Source organism: Pinus tabuliformis, chromosome 5_1, assembly GCF_031772625.1.
Source record: "Pinus tabuliformis cultivar Carrire ecotype Pingquan chromosome 5_1, CPIR1, whole genome shotgun sequence".
NCBI lineage: Eukaryota > Viridiplantae > Streptophyta > Pinopsida > Pinales > Pinaceae > Pinus > Pinus tabuliformis.
Window position 1 is genome coordinate 525,803,976 of NC_142305.1, and position 23,204 is coordinate 525,827,179.

A 23,204-nucleotide genomic window follows, 5' to 3' on the forward strand; every position below is an offset into this window, starting at 1 on the left:
TAGGAACAATAGTCTTTAGTGCAAAAATTTGTAACATGGTGTAGGAATACCTGGTGAAAAAATGCACATCTAGAAATTGTATTCTTGTTTCATGAAAATTGTGTGCAGGCAGAATAACTGCACCACTTCCAGATTCATAGCATTCAATAATTTTTTATTATGATTAAGCTTTGTTTTATCGTCTGCTAAAATATGAAGGAAATATTTTAAGTACAGGGATAGTTAAGTTATGAAATCTTATTTTTTTTAAAGTACCATGTACAACTTTTGTGAAATAATGAAGTGATTTTGGGATGTGTATGATTTAACCTGTCATATCATACTTAACTTTTTGAAAAAAATCTTTTTACATGTTAATGATAACACAACCTCATACCATAACGTGCATGACTGTCATATTAATCATGGCAGCTTAACTGCCGCCTTCACCAATGATCATCTGTGCTTGTACCACAACCTATCCGTATCACATCCATCCCAAGGTCTACATTTAATGATGGAGTATGACTGTTAGGAGTTGGCCAATATAGTGGCGGTCGGATGTCTTAGCTATCACAAGGTTTGTTTCAGACAAAGCTCCTAAATCCTAACCGTGTGATCTTTCTAAAAAAATTTAGATAGAGTTCGGTGAATTAAGGATGGCCCCCGTGAGAATTGAACCCTATTCTGTGAAAGAGTTAGAGAAAATGGTCGAATACTGGAACAATATTCCACTAGTGTAGGAATCCAGGTTCCTCCCATTTCTGTTGAAATTTAATGGCTTTGACTCGCTCGTGGCGTTAGAGTTTGCTCGAACCTTTGATGGGAGCCGAGCCAAGGTAGGATCACTGGAATTTGAAGTAACTGAACAGTCTATATGTTAGGCCCCTCTACTACTAGTGTAACCCCTTATTGTTATTAGTACAGCCCACTTATTATATTGATGTACCCATGTAGTGCCCATATTGTTACTATTGTGCCCCATAGAAGCCCATTATTGTTATTATTGTGCCCTTACATTATTATTGTTATGTCGGCTCTGATTATGTTATGGCCCCTTAGACTCCTATATATAGAAAGGAGGTCTTTTCATTTGTATCATCCAAGAATTGTTCATTTATGTAATGTAAAGGAGGTTGCCCCCTCGAAGAGGCTGAATTATAAGGCATTGATCTATCTTTTCTATCCTTTCTTGAGCTGGTTTCATAACATTTGGTATCAGAGCTTTGGATTCTAGGGTTTCGCTGCTCCAAACAGGTCATCGTGGCATTTTCGCTATAACTTTTTTTCTGCAACGTTTCAGAAGTTGCAAAAAAAAACCCATTTGACAAGAAATTGCGTTGAACCTCGTGTCCGAATTTTAGAGCTGTTCGCGCTATATTTGCGGAGATATGATCTGAGGAAGTTGGTCTTTTTGCAGACTCCTGAATTACATTCCAAACAGGTGACCTGGGGAAAAGCATCATAACTTTCTCTCTGGGGATCAGATTGAAATTTTGTAAGAAGGTACAGAAAGAGAACGGACTGTAGTTTCTTGTATGCATTTTTAAGATCCAAAAGTCGAAATAGTGACTCGTGGCAAGTCGTACAAGTTAGCTCTACTGAACTAGTCTATAATCAAGTCATTGTGGCAGATTTCGCATAAATCTTCCTTGGAGAATCCAATTTGGGTCAGACTTGTGGCATTGGAAAGAGGACACAGAGGGCTACTGCAGGTCACAAATTCAGATCTAGATGATTGGAAAGTACAGAGATACATCAGAGGCAATATCAAGCTCCTACAAAGTGAAAAAAGGTGTGTAGATTTTCTTAAATTTTTGCTTAAGCTTGGTTTGAAAATTTATTTTGAAGGAATTCAAAGGGCATAGTAGAGCGTTATTATCGGTAACTAATGCCCCGAGGAAAGAAAATGCAAACACCTAGTAAGGAACCTGAAAGCTCTAGCATGACTCATGAAGAAGAGGAAGAAATGCAACATGATATATCAAAATTACAAGACCAAGTGCAACAACTGTCCCTTGCACAAAAAGGAACAGAATCTAAGATGGATGGTTTAAAGAAAGGCATAGAAGCTAAGATGGATTGTTTATAGAAAGGTGTAGAAGCTAAGATGAATGACATGGAAGCTAAGATGGATGATTTGAAGATAGATTTGAAGACAGACATGGAAGAATTGAAGATAAATATGAATAAGTTGCTACAAGAAAGGGTCACTAATGGTGAAAGGGTAGTAAAGGAAACTCATGATGAGAACAAAAGAAATGTTAATCATGATTCCATAGACTCTAATGTTGGATCAAAGACCCACCATATTCAAAAAATCGATATGAGGAAGTTTGATGGCAAGGATCCCGCAACATGGATATTACAGATGGAGCAATTTTTCGATCTCAATAATGTGCAAAACACACAAAAGGTACGTATTGCAACTTTATATTTGGAACCAAATCAGTTTGTATGGTATCAATGGCTTTGCTCTCGTAAACAATTTATCACTTGAGCAATTTTTATGGAAGAATTGATAGCACATTATGAGGATACAAAAAGCAACACTTTTTTTAGCCAATTGATAAGTCTCAAACAAAATGGTTCAATAATGGTGCACATTGAGGAGTTCCAAAAATTGAACATAAGGGTAAAAGATATTCCAGAGGAGCATAGGATTGATGTGTTCATAGGGTCTTTAAAGGATAATATCCAACATGATGTTCGCCTTTGGGAACCTGATTCATTAGAGAAAGCATTCAGGTTAGCAAGAAAAATAGAAAGCAAAATTATGGCAACCAGGAAGCATACAACTCACAACTATAAAGACGGAAGTGTTGTTGCCACTAGTCTTCCACAACCTATAAGGTTGACACCACAACAATTGGAAGAAAAAAGAGCAAAAGGGCTTTGTTACAATTGTGATAGCAAATACACTAAAGGTCATAAGTGTGCTGAGAAGAAATTATTCTACATAGATTATGAAGAGGAAGAAGAAAAGGAGCAAGAAAGGTCAAAAGAAGAGGATATACTCCAGGAACAAAGCCTAGATAAAGAAGAAATGAATTTGACCATATCTTGTAATGCATTGGCAGGAATTACCACTCCTCAAACCATCAAGATAGAAGGACAAATCAAGAAGAAAAAGGTAATAGTGTTGATTGATTCAGGAAGTACCCACAATTTTATTCATTGTATGGTAGCAAGAGAATTGAATTGCTTCTTATATCCAGCACCAGTGATCCGGATTTAAACAGGAACGCAACAAATTACAGAGATAACCATATACACAAAGATGCAGCGGAAATACTACTTCATTTCATTAATGGAAAATACTGAAATATGCTTACAACCAGAAATGGAAATAAACTAGCTAGGGCGATGGTAGCTTATCTCTGAGAAGAGATGTGATGGCTACATGCCTCTGAACTATGTTACAATGAGGCTTGAAGGCCTATTTATTGTTGAGAAACAATGGAAAACCCTTAACATTCCAAAACCTAACCCTAGGAGATGAAACGCCAAACTGTGGGCCCCGTTTGGGGGTAAGTTGATACCTCAACTTCCCGGGGTCGTAACTTTAGCATATGATCTCCGTTTGACGCGTACAATAGCTCATTAGAAAGATCTATCCGAGCACTATCATTGTTGGAATGGACCCACGTTGCCCCCGGATTCCCCAAAAAACGTCGTTTAGGGCCTCAAAACGGCTCCGGAAGTTCAGGACCCGAAAAACTACTAAAAATAGTAAGTTGTGCTACAATTAAGGAAACTGAAAATGCTGAGAAAGACAATGGTGGGGGTCCAGGTGGACTTGGCAGGTGGCCACCAATATCCACCTGGATCATTCCTCCCCCCTTAGGAAGCAATGGTCCCCATTGCGTTGAGCTCCTCCATGAGATGAGGAAACTTCTGCTGAACTTGTTCCCTGGTGAGCCACTTGCCCTGCTGGAGGAGTTGGCCTGCTTTGACAACTCGATACAGTTGGATATTCTGTTGGCGAGTGTTCTTGATCTGTGTGTCCATGATCCGATCAGTTGCAGCTTGTTCCATGCAATCTGGATTTAATTCTGTGGGTTTGAGCTGTTCTGCAATGTCGGATGTGTCTAGCAATGGTGGAAAGTATGGCCGAAGGTGGTCCACATTGAACACTGGGTGCAGGCCAAGGAATGGGGGAATGCTGAGCTCAAATGCATTGTCTCCCATAGCCTTAGTAATGGTGTAAGGACCATATCGGAGTGGTCTCAATTTCCGATAGGATCCAGTAAGGCATTCCTTTTGCAAATGCAACCAGACTTTGTCGCCCACCTGAAACTTGTGTTGCACCCGATGTTGATCATGTCGCTGCTTGTACTTGGCATTTGATTTCTCAAGAATGTCATGGACCTGCTGGCGAATATGTTGGATGCGCTCAATGAAGCTGGTGGCCTTATCTGTTTCGGACTGGACATGAGTTGAATTCATGTGAGTAGCTGCAAGTGGCATGGCCACATCAATGGGGCATAGTGGCTGGAATCCCAAACCCACCTGAAAAGGGCTATGGCCAGTGGAGCTGTGAAGAGCTCGGTTGTAGCTGTGCTGAACATAGGGGAGGCTCTCGTCCCATGTGCGTGGATGCTTTGAGTTAAACATGCGCGGAACGTGCACAATCATCCTATTGACAACCTCTGTCTGGCCATCAATTTGAGGATGGAAGGTTGTGGACTTCGTGAGTTTGGTGTCCAACATTGACCAGAGACTGGACCAAAATGTGCTGAGAAACCGACTGTCCCGATCTGAGATGATAGACTGTGGGATCCCAAAGTGCACCCACACTCGTTCAAAGAAGAGTTTAGCAGTGGCTTCTGCTGTGATATTCTTCTTGCAGGCCACCATAATGGCCATCTTCGAGAACCTGTCGACGACCACAAAAACACAGTCATTTCCATGCTTAGTGGAAGGAAGGCCTGACATGTAATCCATGGAGATGGATTCCCAAGGTCGACTAGGGGTAGGCAACGGGGTATAGAGGCCGTGCTTCTTAATGGCCGGTTTGGCAATGGCACAGGCAGTACATGATCAGATGTACTTCCCAACATCCTGTCGAAGATTCGGCCAATAGAAATAATTTTGCAGTACTGCCACTATTTTCTCGACCCCGAAATGCCCAGCAGCCCGACTGTAGTGTGCTTCCCAAATCATCTTGGCACGCTCGCTTGAAGGAACACAAAGGTGACCGAGGTGGCATAATAGGGCACCTTGGAGGTGAAAATCTGCAACCTGCCGACCCTCCAAGAGTGTCTGGTATGTGTGGCCGAATTCTGGGTCGCTTTTGTAGAGAAGTGGCCAATCAGAAGTCTCGTGCCCACAAGAGTTGAGCACGGTGGTTAGCGCCATGATCGGTGGTCGACTGAGGCAATCTGCAACATTATTGGTGCTGCCCTTTTTATACTTGATATTCAAGTGAAACTGTTGCAGGTATGTAGACCACTTCTGATGGCGATCATTCTGCAATTTCCCTTGGGTCTGTATGAATTGCATAGGTCGGTGGTCTGTGTGGATGACCGTTTCCTTCCCCAAAATGTAATGCTTCCATTGTCGGCAGGCCTGTACAATGGAATACATCTCTTTATCATAAGTGGGGTACTTCCGGACTGTGTCTGAAAGTGTTTCACTGTGATATGCCACTGGATGTCCATGTTGAGTAAGGACTGCCCCAATAGCATAGTCAGAGGCATCTGTCTCGACCTCAAATGGTTGTTGTAAATCTGGTAACACGAGCACTGGTGCCGTGCAGAGGCGATCCTTCAACTCCCTGAATGCCTTTTGTTGAGATTCAGACCAAAAGAATTTTGCTTTCGCCCCGCCCTTGGTGACTTGACTCAAGGGCCAAGAAATATGAGAAAACCCCAACACAAACCTGCGGTAGAAGTTGGCAAGACCTAGAAAGCTGCGGAGCTCTGTTAGAGTGGTTGGAGAGGGCCAATCCCGAATGACTTGGATCTTGGCTGGATCGACATGCACCCCCTATTCATCAATGATGTATCCCAGATATTGAACCTGGGTCATGCCAAAAGTGCATTTCTCCAAATTGGCACATAGCTTGTGTCGCCGCAGTGTTTGGAGAACCTGTCGGATGTGGTGGAGGTGCTCTTCCCAACTCTGGCTGAAGATCAGAATGTCATCCAAGTATACTACTACAAAGGAGTTGGTGAATGGCCGCAAGATGTCATCCATTAGCCTCATAAAGGTTGCAGGAGCATTCGTCAATCCGAAAGGCATGACCAACCATTCGAAGAGGCCCTCCTTGGATTTGAAGGCAGTCTTCCACACATCGGAGGGTTCGATTGGTACCTGGTGATATCCCGACTTCAGGTCGATCTTGCTGAAATATTTCGCCCCCTTTAGTTGGTCTAGGAGGTCATCAATTCGCGGGATCGGGTACCTATTATGGACAGTGATCTTGTTCAGCACCCGATAGTCAATATAGAGTCTCCACGTCCCATCCTTCTTCTGTACCAACACGATCGGGCTCCCACAGGGCGATGAACTCGGACGGATGTGACCTTTCTGTAGGAGCTCCTGAATCTGCCTCTTGATTTCATCGTTCTCCAGAACGGAGCGCCGATAAATTGGCCCATTGGGTAGCGGTGCACCTGGGATCAGATCGATGGAGTGCTTGACTTAACAGTGCAGAGGAACCCCTGCCGGGGAGGTGAAGATGTCCTCGTACTCCTCCACAATCTTGTCCATCTGTAGTTGTCGTGCAGAGGGGCCCCGTTTGGAGGCCGCGGCCACTGTCTTCTTCTTTCCTTGAGGGCGTATCATCAGGAAAACAAATTTCCTGGTTTTGGAAATGATCTTACTGCATTGTTTTGCAGTAATCAAAGAGAGGGCGGCAGGTGGTGCTACCTCTGGTATCCTGAACAACTTATTTCCCAATGTAATAATAACAGCACGGGGCCTTGATTCATACACAGCATGTCGCTTCCACAAGTATGGTTGTCCTAGTAATACATCACAAACTTCAAGGGGAGCAATGTCACACAATACCTCATCCGTGAAGGGCTTGATGTTGTATGGAAGGCGACACTGCTGGCTCACGCGAAGATCTCGTCCTTGGTGAAGCCACCCAATGGTGTATGGTTGTGGATGTGCTGTGGTCGGTAAGCCCAACCGCTTCACGACCTCTGCCGAAATGAGGTTCTTTTGACTCCCGCTATCAACAATGAACTGTATCGGGGAGCCCTTTACCCACATCTGGGAGTGGAAGAGACGCTCCTCCTCCTCTGGATCTTCGGGTTCATTTTTCTGGATCTTTGCGGTAGCAACAGTGGCGCTGGGGTCCGCATCAATGATCTTCTTCCCTTTTTCATACCCCTTATCGGGTTCTGACTCAGAGTCGGAACATGCATCTGATTCTGAAACCTTTAGCTCAGCCACCAGTGACTGCTTGGCCCGACACTCACTTGTGTTGTGAGTGGAGCTCTTATGGAACTCGCACCATTTTCCAGTGTCCTTCCTCGGCTTCGCGGCGCTGTTCTTTGCTTGCAGCTTCGGCTGGTTGTCTTGGGCTGTCCCGCCTTGGCTTTGTCCTTTGTTCTATGGTTTAGGGGCACCTTTCCCCTGCTTTGGATTCGCAGATCCAAAGTCTCGCTTCTTTTGTTTGAACTTCTGCTCGACCTTGACGGCATACCGGTATGCTGCGCCGAGCGAGGGGATGTTTAGGAATTATATTTCTTCCTATATGTACTTGTGCAGGCAGCCACGGTATTTGAGTATCAAATGTTGCTCCGAATCCTTGATACCCAACTTTGTGCGAAGGGTATGGAAAATATTGGTGAACTCCGGCACGTCTTGGTCCCTTCCCTGTCGCAGCGTGGTCCACTTTATGTATTCATCCTCATAGCTCCCGACAGGGTAGTACTTCTCCTTGATGGCATCCCGAAACGAATCCCAGGTGGGTGCGGCTGAAAATAGTGAGCCAGTACTTTCATCCTTCTGCTCGCAGTAGGTTTCCCACCAGTCCTTGACGTGGGGGGCTACTTTGAGGAGAGCAAAAACAATCTTTTCCCGACTCGAAAATTCATGAACAGAAAAATAACCCTCTAGCAGATTTAACCATTTATCTACGGCATCTGCATCTATCTGACCCTCGAATATGGGGATTTCGAAATTAACTTGTACCTTAAAGGGTGTGGCGTTTCCAGAGTAGCTGCTGGAAGCCGATGCGTTGCTTCTGGGTAGCCGCTGAAGGATCTGGGCAAAGCTGTCCATCATCGCGTTCCATTGTCGCTCGAGGGCTTCTTCGAGCAAGATTTTGATGGGATCTCCTGCCCCCTCATCTTTCTTCTCGTCCGCCATGGGAGGCCGTCGGGATTTGCGAGGCTGGTCTTGCAAAGGTTCAACCAGTTCAAGCCCTAACTCCTTATATCCCGACCTTGTTGGGGACATGCAAAGAAAAACAGAGAAAAAGCAGACCGCTCTGATACCACTGATCCAGATTTAAACAGGAACGCAACAAATTACAGAGATAACCATATACACAAAGATGCAGCGGAAATACTACTTCATTTCATTAATGGAAAATACTGAAATATGCTTACAACCAGAAATGGAAATAAACTAGCTAGGGCGATGGTAGCTTATCTCTGAGAAGAGATGTGATGGCTACATGCCTCTGAACTGTGTTACAATGAGGCTCGAAGGCCTATTTATTGTTGAGAAACAATGGAAAACCCTTAACATTCCAAAACCTAACCCTAGGAGATGAAACGCCAAACTGTGGGCCCCGTTTGGGGGTAAGTTGATACCTCAACTTCCCGGGGTCGTAACTTTAGCATATGATCTCTGTTTGACGCGTACAATAGCTCATTAGAAAGATCTATCCGAGCACTATCATTGTTGGAACGGGCAACATGGTCCATTCCATGGACCCATGTTGCCCCCGGATTCCCCAAAAAACGTCGTTTAGGGCCTCAAAACGGCTCCGGAAGTTCAGGACCCGAAAAACTGCTAAAAATAGTAAGTTGTGCTACAATTAAGGAAACTGAAAATGCTGAGAAAGACAATGGTGGGGGTCCAGGTGGACTTGGCAGGTGGCCACCAATATCCACCTGGATCAACCAGAGTGTCAAGTGATGGTTGCAAATGGAGGAACAATAAATTGCTCGGGAAAGTGCCATAATATCAAGCTATCCATGGGAGAATATGTATTGACTAGCCCAATGTTTTCCATTCCAATGGGAGGTGCTAATGTTGTACTAGAAGTCCAATGGCTACAATCCTAGGGTATAATAGATTTTAATTTTCAAGAACTTTTCATGAAATTTTCTGTGGAAGGAAAGGAAGTTGAATTAAGGGGTATTGCAGGGGAACCGGGAAATATAATCAGCTCTAACGATATGACAAAGCTTCTAACAAAGGAACAAAGAGGTGTAATTGCACAATTATGTTCACTAGATGTGTCCACAGTGGAATCATCTATTTCTCCAGATCTCCAAAAAGTCATGGACAATCATTCCAAGGTATTTGAGACTCCCAAAGGTCTCCCACCTATTTGTGATCATGATCATGCTATTCATCTGATTCCAGGAAGTGTTCCTCCAAACATCAGGCCGTACAGATATCCCTGTGCCCAAAAGAGTGAAATTGAACGTATGGTTGCAGAAATGCTAGAGGCTGGTATAATTCAACCAAGTCAAAGTTCTTTCTCTGCTCCAGCCGTATTGGTGCACAAGAAGGATGGATCATGGCACATGTGTCCAAATTATAGGGAGCTCAAGTTTGTTAAGAATTATGGGGGAATAGTAGCACCTCTAACAACATTATTGAAGAAAGATGCATTTTCATGGACTCTAGAAGCAACAAAGGCATTCGAACATCTTAAAGAGGCAATGTGCCAAGCACTGGTCTTAGCTACACTGGACTTCACAAAAACCTTTATTATGGAATGTGATGCTTCAGGAAATGGAATTGGTGCTGTTTTAATGCAAGATGAAAGACCCATTGCTTTTGAAAGTCGTCCAATCAAGGGAAAGTTTTTACACAAAGCTATTTATGAGAAGGAAATGTTGGCAATACTCCATGCACTTAAGAAATGGCGACCCTACCTAATGGGAAGACACTTCAAGGTAAAAACGGATCATGATAGCCTTAAATACATTTTACAACAAAGATTATCCTCTGAAGAGCAACAAAAGTGGGTCACAAAGATGTTGGGTTATGACTTTGAAATCATCTACAAAAAAGGGAAGCAAAATGTGGTGGCAGATGCACTCTCAAGAAAGGATGAGGATGTGGAAGCATTGTTGTGCGCCATTTCTATTATCCAACCAGATTGGATAAACGAAGCAAGGGATGAATGGAAGAAGGATGAAGAAGCATGGCCACTTATTCAAAAGTTACAAAAGATCCCAATTCAAACAATATTGCCAGAAATTAAAGAGGAAGAAAAAATCATATTGGAACCTGGAGCAGCTACAGAAACAAGAACCCGACAGCTACGAAATCAATCAATTTCAGAGTATCTCATCAAGTGGAAGAACTTACCCGCTGAAGATTTCACATGGGAGGACAAGAATTTTATACAGAAGCATCAAGAACTACTCAAGCGTTGAGGAAAACGCTTTTTGAAGGAGAGGGGCATGTTAGGCCCCTATACTACTAGTGTAACCCCTTATTGTTATTAGTACAACCCACTTATTATATTGATGTACCCATGTAGTGCCCATATTGTTACTATTGTGCCCCATAGAAGCCCACTATTGTTATTATTGTGCCCTTACATTATTATTGTTATGTCGGCTCTGATTATGTTATGGCCCCTTAGACTCCTATATATAAAAAGGAGGTCTTTTCATTTGTATCATCCAAGAATTGTTCTTTTATGTAATGTAAAGGAGGTTGCCCCCTCGAAGAGGTTGAATTCTAAGGCGTTGATCTATCTTCTCTATCCTTTCTTGAGCTGGTTTCATAACACTATATCACAAGCCATGGGATTACCAGCAGAAGGTGAGCAGTGGTTCAAAAAGGAGAAGGTCAAGAAGAAAAAGTGGCACTGGTTTGTGGTTGACAGACAACAAAAAGTGGATTGGAAGAAAGGACACCACATAGCTCCATGCAAGAAAAATGGAAAGCCTTGTTGTACATATTACAAAAGTTCCTCACCTACGAGGGTCGCTACTCATTGACCTTCTTGTATTCGGTTGTTGCTACATTTTGAGTCAAGTAATCTTATCAATTTCCCTTATTTTCTGCTAATAAGCTTGAAGAAAATGTCAAAGGAGTTCAAAAAGGTAACACGATCCAAGTCGCATGCAAGTTATACCATCATTGGTTGATTGTAATTTTAGTTAAGAAGGAATTGGAGGTCAAGAATATGCCCTGGGAATTATTTTTGAACGAGTTACATAAAAGAGGTGCAGGGAAATCCTCCAGCACGAAGAGTGCAAACAAGAAGGGGAAGTCTAAAACCCTAACCCTGCGCCCTACCAAGACTAAGAATAAAGAAGAGTTAGTGCAGGCAGAGCAGTGAGAGCTTGTTGTTGAAACCCCATCTACATCATAAAGAAGGACTTAAAGCTCGGTCAAGAGGACTGCCTCCTTGAAGGAAGCCCACATTCAATCGACTTCCCCAATAAATTTGGATGACTCCCCACCTCCTTCACTAGCCGCAGACAACCTTACAGTGCTTGCAGATTTTGTGGCCCATACAGTGATTAGTGAGGGGGATATTGATGAAGAAGACATCACACCCTTGTCAGTTTTGCTTGGAAAAATGAAGAAAAGGAAAATGACGTTGACACCTAGTGCAAGTGCAGATAAAAGCCTGATAAATGATCCAATGGATGTTGAAGTGAAGGGTACCAAAACCCTTCACGATATTGAAATGCAGGAGGTTAATGACCAGGGTGATATTGACCTCGATGATGCTAGCACTGGTCTGGAATCAACTGTCAAGAAAACTCCTGCACAAGAAGAATTCGTTAAGGAAGACCCCACTTTCCACCTAAACAGTTAGATAGAAGAGCTCAAGCAATGTATCTATGGGTTGGAGGTACTGAACCAGACTCTGAAAGTACAAGGGACAGTGCAGAAGCAGAAAAACATAGAGCTGGAAGGAGAAGTGAAGGAGCAAAAACGCCAAGTGAAGATATGGAAATTCTGAGCATCAAAGTGCTATGGTTGTCTCAGAAATGTGACCAAACGGCTCAAGAAGGCTCAAGGCAAGAAGAGGAAGACAATGAAAGTAGGAATTAGCATACAAATACAGGACTGAAAGAAGGCTCCCTTGTTTTGGTTTTTTTGCAGCAGGTAAAGGTTGTGTGAGGACACACAACAAAATAGGGATGGGAGGATGTTGGTAGGCTAAATTGTCCTATTTTTTAAGCTCTATCCTACTCTAGACACATGACCTAAACCTATCTTTTCACCTAAGAACCTATTCATTCTTGTACCTTTCTCTAAAACCATGCACATTCCTACACCCTCTTTGTATTTTCATATTTAAAGGCCTGTCTTGGATTTAATTACTTATTTATGGATTTTATACCTTTAATTATCCTTGCAACTAATATTTGTCTTTCCTAAAGTATTTGATAAACAAATTTATTAATAATTGTGATAGAATGATCGAGTGCATGTAGGATTCCTGCACCAACTAGCGGATTCTTGCACTTCCGTGACAGCTCATTAGTAGGATTCTTGCACTAGCTGGTGAATTCCTGCACTCCCGTGACAGCTCACCAACCGATGCATATATTTGGTAAAGGATCAGTTGACCTCGAGTTGGGCTTGGGGTGGGAGAGAAATCAGCGGATTGAAGATCATGACCTTGGCCAGATATCTGATATCTTCGATTAGTATTTTGTAAACAGCCCAACAGCTTAGTTAATCTAATGTTATGATTTTGTTACGACCGTAGGCCTGAAGGCTTATATATAATGTAACACTCTGATAGGAATTAAGGAATGATGTTATGGTAAAATTTTGCTAAGATATTGTAATTATTTTGGAGTATCACCTCATCACCTCTCTGGGCTGGATCGTAGATCCAAATGTATTTTTTCTTCTGAAACTAATATAAAGGAATGTCCCAGTACGCAGCTTCATTTTCCATTTGCGTTTTGATGAATCTTTGACCAACTGCGTTCTCGATTTCTTAACAGGGAAATGGGATGGTTGGCCAGGGCCCGACCAACCCAACTCGTTCTCCCTTTCTTTAAAGGTGTGTTAACTTAATTTAAAGTGTAGGCGCGAATTTGTTATTTACTTTGATTTTCCTCAAAAGTTACAGATTTGATTTCATTTACAGTTATTGTGTTGTGGATCTATGGTGTGCAGGCCTAGAAGTATTTGATTTCAATTTACATAAGCTTTCCTTTTAATGTTTGATTTCATTTCTGCAAGATCGGTACAAGCACACTACCTGTACTATTGCTTTTCTGGTTCTGCAAGTTGATTTCATTGGTTCAGTTTCGCAAGTCTTTTAGTCCTTTCCTTCCGCAAGATTTCTTTATTCCTTTCTGCAAGATTGATGTTTGTTTATAAACTAAGGGCATTATTAATATTTGAGGTTTTATTTAAGATTTAATTGTGTTGTGATGAATATGGAATAAACGATGTAGTAACTTACACGTTTGTGCTTGCACTGAACACTTTCCAAGAAATGATTGAATTTCATGATTAATTATTAAATGAACCCTCTGAGTTAAAAAATTGAAAAGGGAGATCTAAATGCACAGTTATCTCAGGAGAAGCCTGTTCACACAACCAGATGATTTCCGTAATTATCTAGAAGAGTTTTATGTTTTAAAGAAAGATTTACTTTAAATTTTGAAAATCATTTCCTTTCTAGAATCTAAGTTTGGTTGAAGCATCTTTCTGCTTGTGAGAATTTAGTTTCAAATTATGTTTGTTTTGCACTCTATTTCACTGAACGCGCTTTTTATTCTTCAAAAGTAATCTAGAAACCAAGTGCAGAAAATATTGATTATCTGGTGTAGGAACCTCAGATCTAGTACATGATCAGAGTGTTCTAGCTCGAAGACTTCGAACTCATGCACGAAGTTCAAAACTTCAGTACAAGTACAAAACATCCTTCCGGTATCTAAACCTCACTCCAGTGCAGGCACAACATTTTGGTACAAGAACATTGTTGTAGTACAAGGATAACAATTTAGTGCAAGAAATAATATCTTTAAAGAAGACAGATACACTGAATAACTTATTTATCACACTATCTCACTAAAGGTAAATATAAAGGGTCATTTCATTACTTAAGATTTTTCACAATGAAATAAGAATCCATTTTAGTTTTTGCGAAAGTACTTTTCATTTATTCCAGCACCAGACTTTCTTTGAGTATCAATTGTCACTTGATCATCATTTTTCTTTCGATTCTTTAAATTTGTGATATAAGAAGTAGGAATACAATTAGAGAAGGTTCATATCATTTCTTGGCATTTCCTGTGCTACGCCTCGAAGTGTATGAAACCCCAAGTTGACAAATTAAGTGTTGAAAGGAGCTTTCTTAACAGCAACTCCTACACCCAACAATTACAAGCTTCAGAGGGAGATGTTTGAGAAAAGTTACAAGAGGAATATTGAGATTATGATTGAATACTGTAATCGCATGCAAGAATACTATAACCAAATGGAAAATATGGAGAGATGTAGGCTCAAGAGTGTAATAGCCTTGGTGAAAATTCCATGTAATAAAAGTTAATAAAGGAAAAATAATAACCACATTTGATGGGACACTTATTCCGAGTTGAATGTTGTGCAAAAGAATAGTGACGGGGATCACCTGTGGTTGTTTAATGGCTAAGGAAATTGACAAAGGAAATGGCTAAGGCTTTGGAAAGGCAAAATGGCATTTTTGGTACATTTATTTACGAAAATAATGAAAAGTAGGAGAAAGGGAGGTCAAAGGTCACAGGTTGCATGTGAGGAGGAAAATGAAGAAAATAGAGGCCTCATTGATAAAAATGCTTCTGAGGATCAGTTGATAACCTATTTTTAGTTCAGTGTTGGAGCTCTCTCATTATTCTCTCTCTCTCTCATACTCTTGGATACTTAGAGTTTTCTTGGAGCACTCTTTGAGGGTGTGTCATACTTGTATTTTTGGAGCAAGAAGGAAAAGGAAGAGCAGGAAAGTGCAAGAGGACATCGATATTAGAAGCTACAGTGGGATTTTCTTGCAGGTACCGAGTTGCATGTATGTTTTCCTCACTAGTTTTGGCATGCATGGCATATGCATGTGGATTATTGGTCATATATGTGACTGGCATGGAGGATTGCCTGGATTGAAAGTGGATTGCCTAGCCTTTCCATTTCTTGGTTAACCATGGAGATTGTGAGTTTATTTCCTTGTTTTGTTTTGGTTGGTTCTCATGTTTACTTAGCTTGGGTTGAGTTACTAGTTCCTAGAGTTTTGGTTGGACAAACGCTTTGGAGCCCTATAACAACTTGGGTTGAGATACTAGTCCTGTAGCCTTGGTTGGAAAAACTCTCTTGAACCCTTGGTAGGTTGAGTTACTAGTCCTGGAGCCTTGGTTGGATAAATGATCTGGAACTCAGTTGCAGTTGTGAGTTGAGTTACTAGTCTTGGAGCCTTGGTTGGAACAAACGCTCTAGAGCCCTGGAAGGCTTGGATAGAGACCGATATGATGATGGTTTTGTGATCTCTGACTATGAGGTGGAATCACTGTTTGATGGGTTGATGTGGTTGGCCTCTGGAAGCCCTAAATGGTTTTGGATTGATGTGTTTTATGACTTCCCACATTCATGCTTGGAATAACACAGGATGAATGGTTGAAGAGAGATTTGGCTCAGTCATTCTACAGTCAGGTGGAACATGGAAGTCTCATCCTGGGTTTGGATTTTTCATTATCAATATGAGGTTATTTCTCCTTGTAATTCTATGAGTATTATACTAGTTATATGTGGTTTATATGGTTGTGATTTCATTGGTATTTATGTTGCTATTATGTTGGTTATATATATGTTTTATGACAGTAGCTATGTATGGCTCTCATCATTTTTTTACTTGTAAATGAATGGACAATGTATCTATGACATAATGGATGAAATGGTAGTTGATGTGTTTAGGCATCAATGTTTCTTAGTGATTCTTAGCTAAGTATGAGACCCCTATGCTCAAATATGTTATTTACAGCTGTAGATTACATATTCGTGATATGTTTGACGAAATGTCTGTCATGGCTAGTAGGGGTCCAATGAAGGTCTTATTCAAGTAATTGCATTTGTACTATCATTTCCCTGTTATTTCACTGTTCTAAAGATGTCATTCAATTATGGGCAGTAACCTAGGTTCTGGGCCTGAAAAAGTGGCTCAAATCTCAGGGACGTTGGCATAGCACTGTGCAAAATAGTCCATAGACACTGGCTTGAAGGCCTGTGAGAGCATCCAGATGTCCCTGGACGTTTGCATGCCCATAGCATGAGAGCGTACAGAGGTCAAGTGGTCCAAAATCTCAGTGGGACCTAGGGGCTCGTTGGCAGAAAGGTTGGATTAGTTCCTCACAGTCCTAATGCTGATGTTGAATGTTTGTATGGTGTGTTTCCATCGGTTCCACTTCCTTAACATGACTTAGGAGGTTGAATCATATCATAGTGGCCTCTCGTCACATGTTTACCCTGGTTGGCTGGTTGTTTGGGTATATGTGGGAGGAGGGCATTACAAAGAGGGCAAGGTTTGGAGTAGTTGTGCTCGGTGCGGATGTTTCCACCTAGCATAGTATTTACATAAGTCTTTGGGTAAAGAAAAAATCACAAGTACAGAAAAGTTAAGCATTTGGTCAATATTTTAGTTTTGTTTGTAACAACAATAATTATTAATACTTTTGTGGTGTTTGTTTTCATTTATATTTGAAATATTCATTGTTAGATGAATTTCTATTTCAGAGTCCAAATTTATGTTTCGTCGTCTAGAACCAGGTCCATCTTCTGGATATTTAATTTTCATCTTCAATGTCCTAAAGATTGATTTGCACTTCGAACTCAAAAAAAAATTATCCAATTGTGAATATTGTGAACATAAATAAAAATAAGAATTATTATTATTTTTCTGAAGATCGATTTACCCAATATATAAATATTTATTTTAGAGCATAGCTTTTTTTTACTTTAAGTTTGAATAAAAATATAAATTTTAAGAATTAATAAGCTCGACCAAGGCTTCTGATATAAACCACGAATCTTTAAAATATATCTTGCATCATATGCCTGGTGGTAACAACGCAATAATCCAATATTCCTTGATTCATATTTCCATAAATCCTTTTGAATGACTAGGGAAACTTTCAATCATATTTGCGAAGAATTGAATTTAGTGGTTCTCAAGGACACAATGTTGAGGACAACAATCCCTGCAAGTCAAAGAGTGGTTGTTTGCATACAAAGGCTAGTCATTGAAGAGTCATTACATCTAGTGTCCAAGAGATATGAATTGGGGATGTCAAGCTATCATAAGTTGGTATTGGAATTTTGTGTTGTTATTCACTAGGTGCTTCTCCCTAAATATATTATGGGGATTTCCAATGATTGGATTTAGGGCTTGATGAAAGAGTTTGAAAGAATTTATGGGATTCCTAAGGTTGTTGGGGCCATGTACACTACTTATGTTCCTATTATTTCTCCCAAGGTTAATATAGCTACTTACTTCAATAAAAGGAACACTAAGAGAAACCAAAGAACATCCTACTCCATTACATTGTAGGGCTTTATAGATAGCACAAACTCCTTCACTAATATATGTATAGACTTATATGGTTCTCTGACTGATGACTTAGTCTTAAATAATTTTGATCTTTTCAAGTTGTAAATGAATGGTTTCACTTATCCATTATTGGATTGGCTTCTAGTCCCATATGTCCAACATAATCTTACTTAGACTGAACATGCTTTCAATTATAAGATAAGTGAGATTGAGAAGATTGTAAAGGATGCATTTGATTGATTGAAAGGGAGGCGGCATTGTCTAGAACAGTGCACTGAGGTGAAGTTGCTTGACTTGCCAGTTGTTCTTGGAGCATGTTATGTGCTAGATAATATTTGTGAGCAACACAATGAGGATTTTGATCCAGAGTTCGCATTTGTATTAGTGGATGACGAGATGTGTCCAGAAAGTTGTGTGCAATCTCAGAGTTCTATGCAAGAAAGGGATAAAATTTCCCACAATTTACTGCATCATGCTCATACTAGAACAAGTTTTCTCTAAACATACTTCCAAAGCCCTTTTCTTCTTTTGGGTATATTTATTAGATTCTATTTTCTAAAAACCATAGTTATCTTCCATTCACACTCATGAGCTTGAAGCATCCCAATCAAAGATGGGATGAATATAGGCTCACTTGTAGCTCACGAATATATTGCCCATAATTTGTTGTATCATGCTCATGCCAACACAAGTTTTCTCTAGACATACATCTAAAGCTCTATGCTTTATTGGTTTTTTGTTAGGTTATTCCTTCTTGATTCCATGTCAATCTCCCTTGCATGCTCTTGAGTCCTCCCACTTCTCCTAAAGCTAGAAGCATCCCACTGAGATGGGATGAATGTCGGGTCACCTTTGATTGAGCTAGCAAAGCTCATGGCTCAAACATAATTCCATGCTTGTTTGCATTAGGGCTACATGTTTAGATGTTAAAAAAAAACAACTAGAAGCATCCCAAATAGAGATGGGATGAAAATTATTTGTCAATTTTCCAAGAAATTCTTTTATCTAAAAAATAAACTAGTTAGATACCATATGGAGCTCTATGAAAGTGAGCTTGTTTTGATTCTATTCAATGTTACTTTAATACACACTAGTTTTGTTTATATATATATATATATATTATGATAAATAAAGGAATCCAAATTCCAACCTTTGTTCCCATTATAATTTAATCAAGTCCTTGCATAAAAAATGGATGGGAATAAGATGCAAATAAATATATTTACTCTGAGTTACTTCTCATCATTATGTAAAATTGTAACGTACAAACCTACCCGTGGTTATTATCCACCAAAATTCATGCAAATCCAAATGCTTAATCAAAAAATTAATATATCCACTCCACAACTCAATTTATTAGTTTAGAATTAGTTCGTTCTAAACGAAACTATAAAATCCCATTTACATATTAACCACTATTAATTTAACTAAATAGATTATAATTTTATACCATTTTTCTTAATATTTTTTAAACTTTTAGCTTAACGAATAAACTACATTGTCATATTTGTTTATATAATTATAAAATTACTTTACAAGACCACTGGTTTGAAAGATATATTCAAAATATTTTAATAATAAATGGTCACGTAGTCCGGCAAGGGCTAACCAGCCATATATTGTGCCATTAATGCCCTTGCCAGCTATGTATGGGCAGCGGATGGCATAAGATGGATACATGACTCCGGCCGGCGACCTCCCGTTTCCGGTGACATACCCGGGACCCACCAACGAGGGCCAGCCCGCCCCGTCCCTCCGTTCCCGCTATCCACGTCAGCGCACGGGATCTATGTTCAAATGAAACTCTTCCCTCGCGCCCATTTCATTAAAATTGATTTTCGAACGCCGATGGCTCTGCAACCTGCTCTGCGCATCCGTTGCTAACAACCGCTGCTAACAACCGCTGCATCCTGCTTCGCATGTCCTCTGCTACGTGCTCTACGACTGCTCTGCGATCACAGGTATTTCTCTGACTACATTTGACAAGTCTGCTATTTGTCTGCTGCGAAATCTGGCACATGAACTCTCTCAGAGAAAAGGAACATTGGGTTCATCTTCTTTCTTAGGGTTACTGTGAGATAAACTTGCTAGGGTTCCCCTCTTGATTCCAGCAGCATTAGGCAGTTGGATCACTGGGTCCTGTTTGCTTAGACGAAAAATTCTCACCTAGACGACGAGCATCTGAACTCTTCATTACTCGCAATCTCTTCACAGACTTCACAAACATGCTGAAAAAAATAAAAGCATTTTTCCATTCAGAAATCTGCCTGTAACGAAATTCTGGATTGTCAACTTGAAAGTGAGGATAAGCATCTACTTAATAGATAAAATTTTGGTTTCACATAAACTTATGTGAATGATCAGTAGCCCCTTGTGCAGATTCTGGAACCGGCATACCAGATAAGAATGTTACCCTTGAAACTGCCATAAGGGATTTCTCAGGCAAATTGGAAGGATCTATTTGTGAGGAAAACGAGGCAGAGATTTTCCAAAGCTTCACTTCCCATACCTGCCATTGTAAATTTAGAATTCAGTTCTTTGACAGTAATAGCTCAGTTCTTTGACAATACTACTATTAGCCCTTAATGATACTTGCATCCGCAATGGAGGAGGAAAAAGATATTGGTTATTGAATTAACCATAAACAACAAATCATGACAGATAAAAAGAGATCATCTAAACTATAGATGATTTAAAATGGTTAGTTTAGTTGAGGATACTGGACTTTCCAACAGAAAATAAGCTTTACAAATATTTATATAGGACAAGGATGTGACTTTTCATCTCTACTATTCATCTTGCAGGCAGTCTTGCTGATGATATCAAAGGATTTGCAGAATTTTGCAATGGCACTAATCCTTTGACATGAGGAACTGTACCCTTGATTTGACAGGAAATATTTGAAGCTTTGCTGATTGAGAGCTTCAAAGTCTATTCATGGTTCCTCCAATACGAAGAACCACCCGTAGGCGTAAAAAATGGAGTGCAGCGTGAAATCAACATGATCAAAATCCCTGGAAACAAGCTACAATCTCAGTAAACAGTTTAATACAGGAACTCCAGAAATATCATAAAACAAACAGCTATATTGAAGGGAAAATCATATGCAATTACAGATGTAAAGAAGTTTTTCTTGATAACCTTTTTTACTTCTACTATGAAATATGTTTTGTCAACTTCATCTAGTGCCCTAAGCTCATTTGGAGTTTTATCATTTAAATATTTTATCATTTATTTTGTTGTTAGGACTTTGTTTTCCAACTCATTATTAATTATTTTGATGACTGTATATGACTTTCCTAGTAGATATTTTTGTTCTTCCACAATGCAAATATATTTCAAAACTGAGTGCATCACCTGTATGATTTCTTCCAAAACTTTCCACTTTGCTTCCAACAGGGAGAAGTTTCTTTCAATTTGGCCTTCAATTTATTGATTTCTTCTTGAGAGACTTATTTTTCATGTATCAGTTTTTTGTTTCTTTCATTTTATGAATTGAGATGCCTTTCTTTGATATTAAATTGTACTTTTGCCTCTACTAGAGTGCCCATGTTTCCTCAATTCTATTTCAAATAATCTAAGATCTGATAATGCTTTGGACATTTGTTCTACAAGATCCTAAGTATATATGGCATTTGAAGTGGAAGCAACACAGACATGAGCCTTCTGAGATAGTTCTAAATGCTAAATCTTCTCTTGCAGATATTCAATTTCATTGTTTCTTCGTATAAACTCTTCTAGCAGTTGCGCCTTTTCTTTTTCTACTTGTAAAAGTTTTGTTGTTTGTACATGTTCAATTCCTAGGATTTTCAACTTTTTCCTCAAGGACTGCATTTTTGTTTATGTGTTTGAAGGAGAATATTGATAGCCTTTATGTTAATTGGATTCACTCCCATATTCATTGTTAACTTCTTATATTCTTGTAATTGCATATGATAAAACAAACTTCAAGTTAAACTGATATATGGATAACCACAATTACATACACAGTAAAAGCTGAACAGTAAAAGTGCATCAGTATGCTTATAAATCTCTATATACAAACTGTATGCTCTTTTCTATTACACTGCAATAAATTAGAGGTTTCCATTAACATTTTTTAATAATAATAAGTTCTGGCTACTTAATGCGGATCATTCACAAGGCTGTGTAAGCATTCTTGAATTATGAGACTAGTAACAGAAAAAGGAAAAATGGTTACTTCAACTTAAACTGATATATGGATAACCACAATTACATACACAATATGGTTATAAATTTTGAGCTGACAAAGAGTATATATATATAATTGGCTCGTTTTGTTATATAAGGCCATGGTGGGTATGCGATTGCATAACAACGTGTTTTTTTCTTTTTTGTTACAGCTGAAGCTCCTCCTGGTGCTTTGTTATTGCGTGAGGAGATCAAGGATCAACAGACCTTGGCTCAATCTACAGTTGCAACAGTTGCTCAATCTACAGGACTAGTATCTCTGTCTCAATCTACTGGGTTACATGTTCCTCTATCTATGAGTTCACAGTCAGCCAACAATATAAATTTTCAAACGCCTTTGCAAGGAGTCAAACAGAGTGAGTTGAAATCAGCTTCATCAATTGCTAAATCCAGTGAAGTCAATCTGGCAGGTGCAAAATTTACCTCAAATGTATCCCAGTCAAAATTGCTTGAGATTGTCTCCAGAAGTAACCGACTTATGCAATGGGCATCTGCCAAACCAGCTGAACATGTGCAACCTGTTTCAAGTGTCTAGACGACAACTTCTGGCAGCACTGGTTTTGATAGAAGGTTGGATGGTAATTCCAATTGTGTGGCCAGGGAACCATATGGTGATACAAAACTATCAGGCATTTCTAGTAGTGTTCCTCAATTTATTCAACAGCAGGCACCCATGGACATGCCTCTGTATATGCGTTCACAGCTGAGCTGGATGCATCCTCAGAATCTGTCATCTCATGCCACTTCTCAGGGAGGTGTAAACTCGATGTTAGAATTGCCGAATTCAACCACACAGAGTCCTTTTAATTGCAGGCAGATACCAATGGGAGCTGATACATCCCAATCTCAAAAACAACTATGGAAGTCTTTACCTTCAAAACAGCCTTCTCAACAGACATCTGAATTTTCAAATTCGATTCCACCAGATTTGAATGTAGAAAAACAGTCTCCAAGGTCTCCAGTTAGGCAGTCTTCTGGAATGCTGGTTGGTTCACAGCCTGATTTGGCCCTCCAGCTTTGATTTATTGAGCATTTAAAAGGTTGACAGGGAACATAATTATGTGTGAATCTCTTGGGACAGTTTTGAATAACTTGAACTTCTTAGTGGTTGGTGAAATTTGTTGGCTAGTTAGGGCATTGAAACTGGTTTCCTTCTATTTGTATGTTTAACTATGCTTGTGGTTCCTTTGCAGGCACAAACCAACTTGGTCTTTGTAATATCAAAAGCTCTGCATTTTTGCGACCATTGAAACAGTTCTGTTAATATTATTAAGGGAAAAATTCATGAACTCTTAATTATTTCAAA

General features: G+C 39.9%; 1 long non-coding RNA gene across 1 annotated transcript; it reads left to right on the plus strand.

Moving 5' to 3' along the window:
- The first annotated feature begins 19,432 nt into the window (after window positions 1-19,432).
- On the plus strand, window positions 19,433-23,204 carry LOC149165822 (uncharacterized). Its single transcript, XR_016260772.1, has 2 exons — window positions 19,433-19,647; window positions 22,051-23,204. It is a non-coding gene; the product is annotated as an uncharacterized LOC149165822 (long non-coding RNA).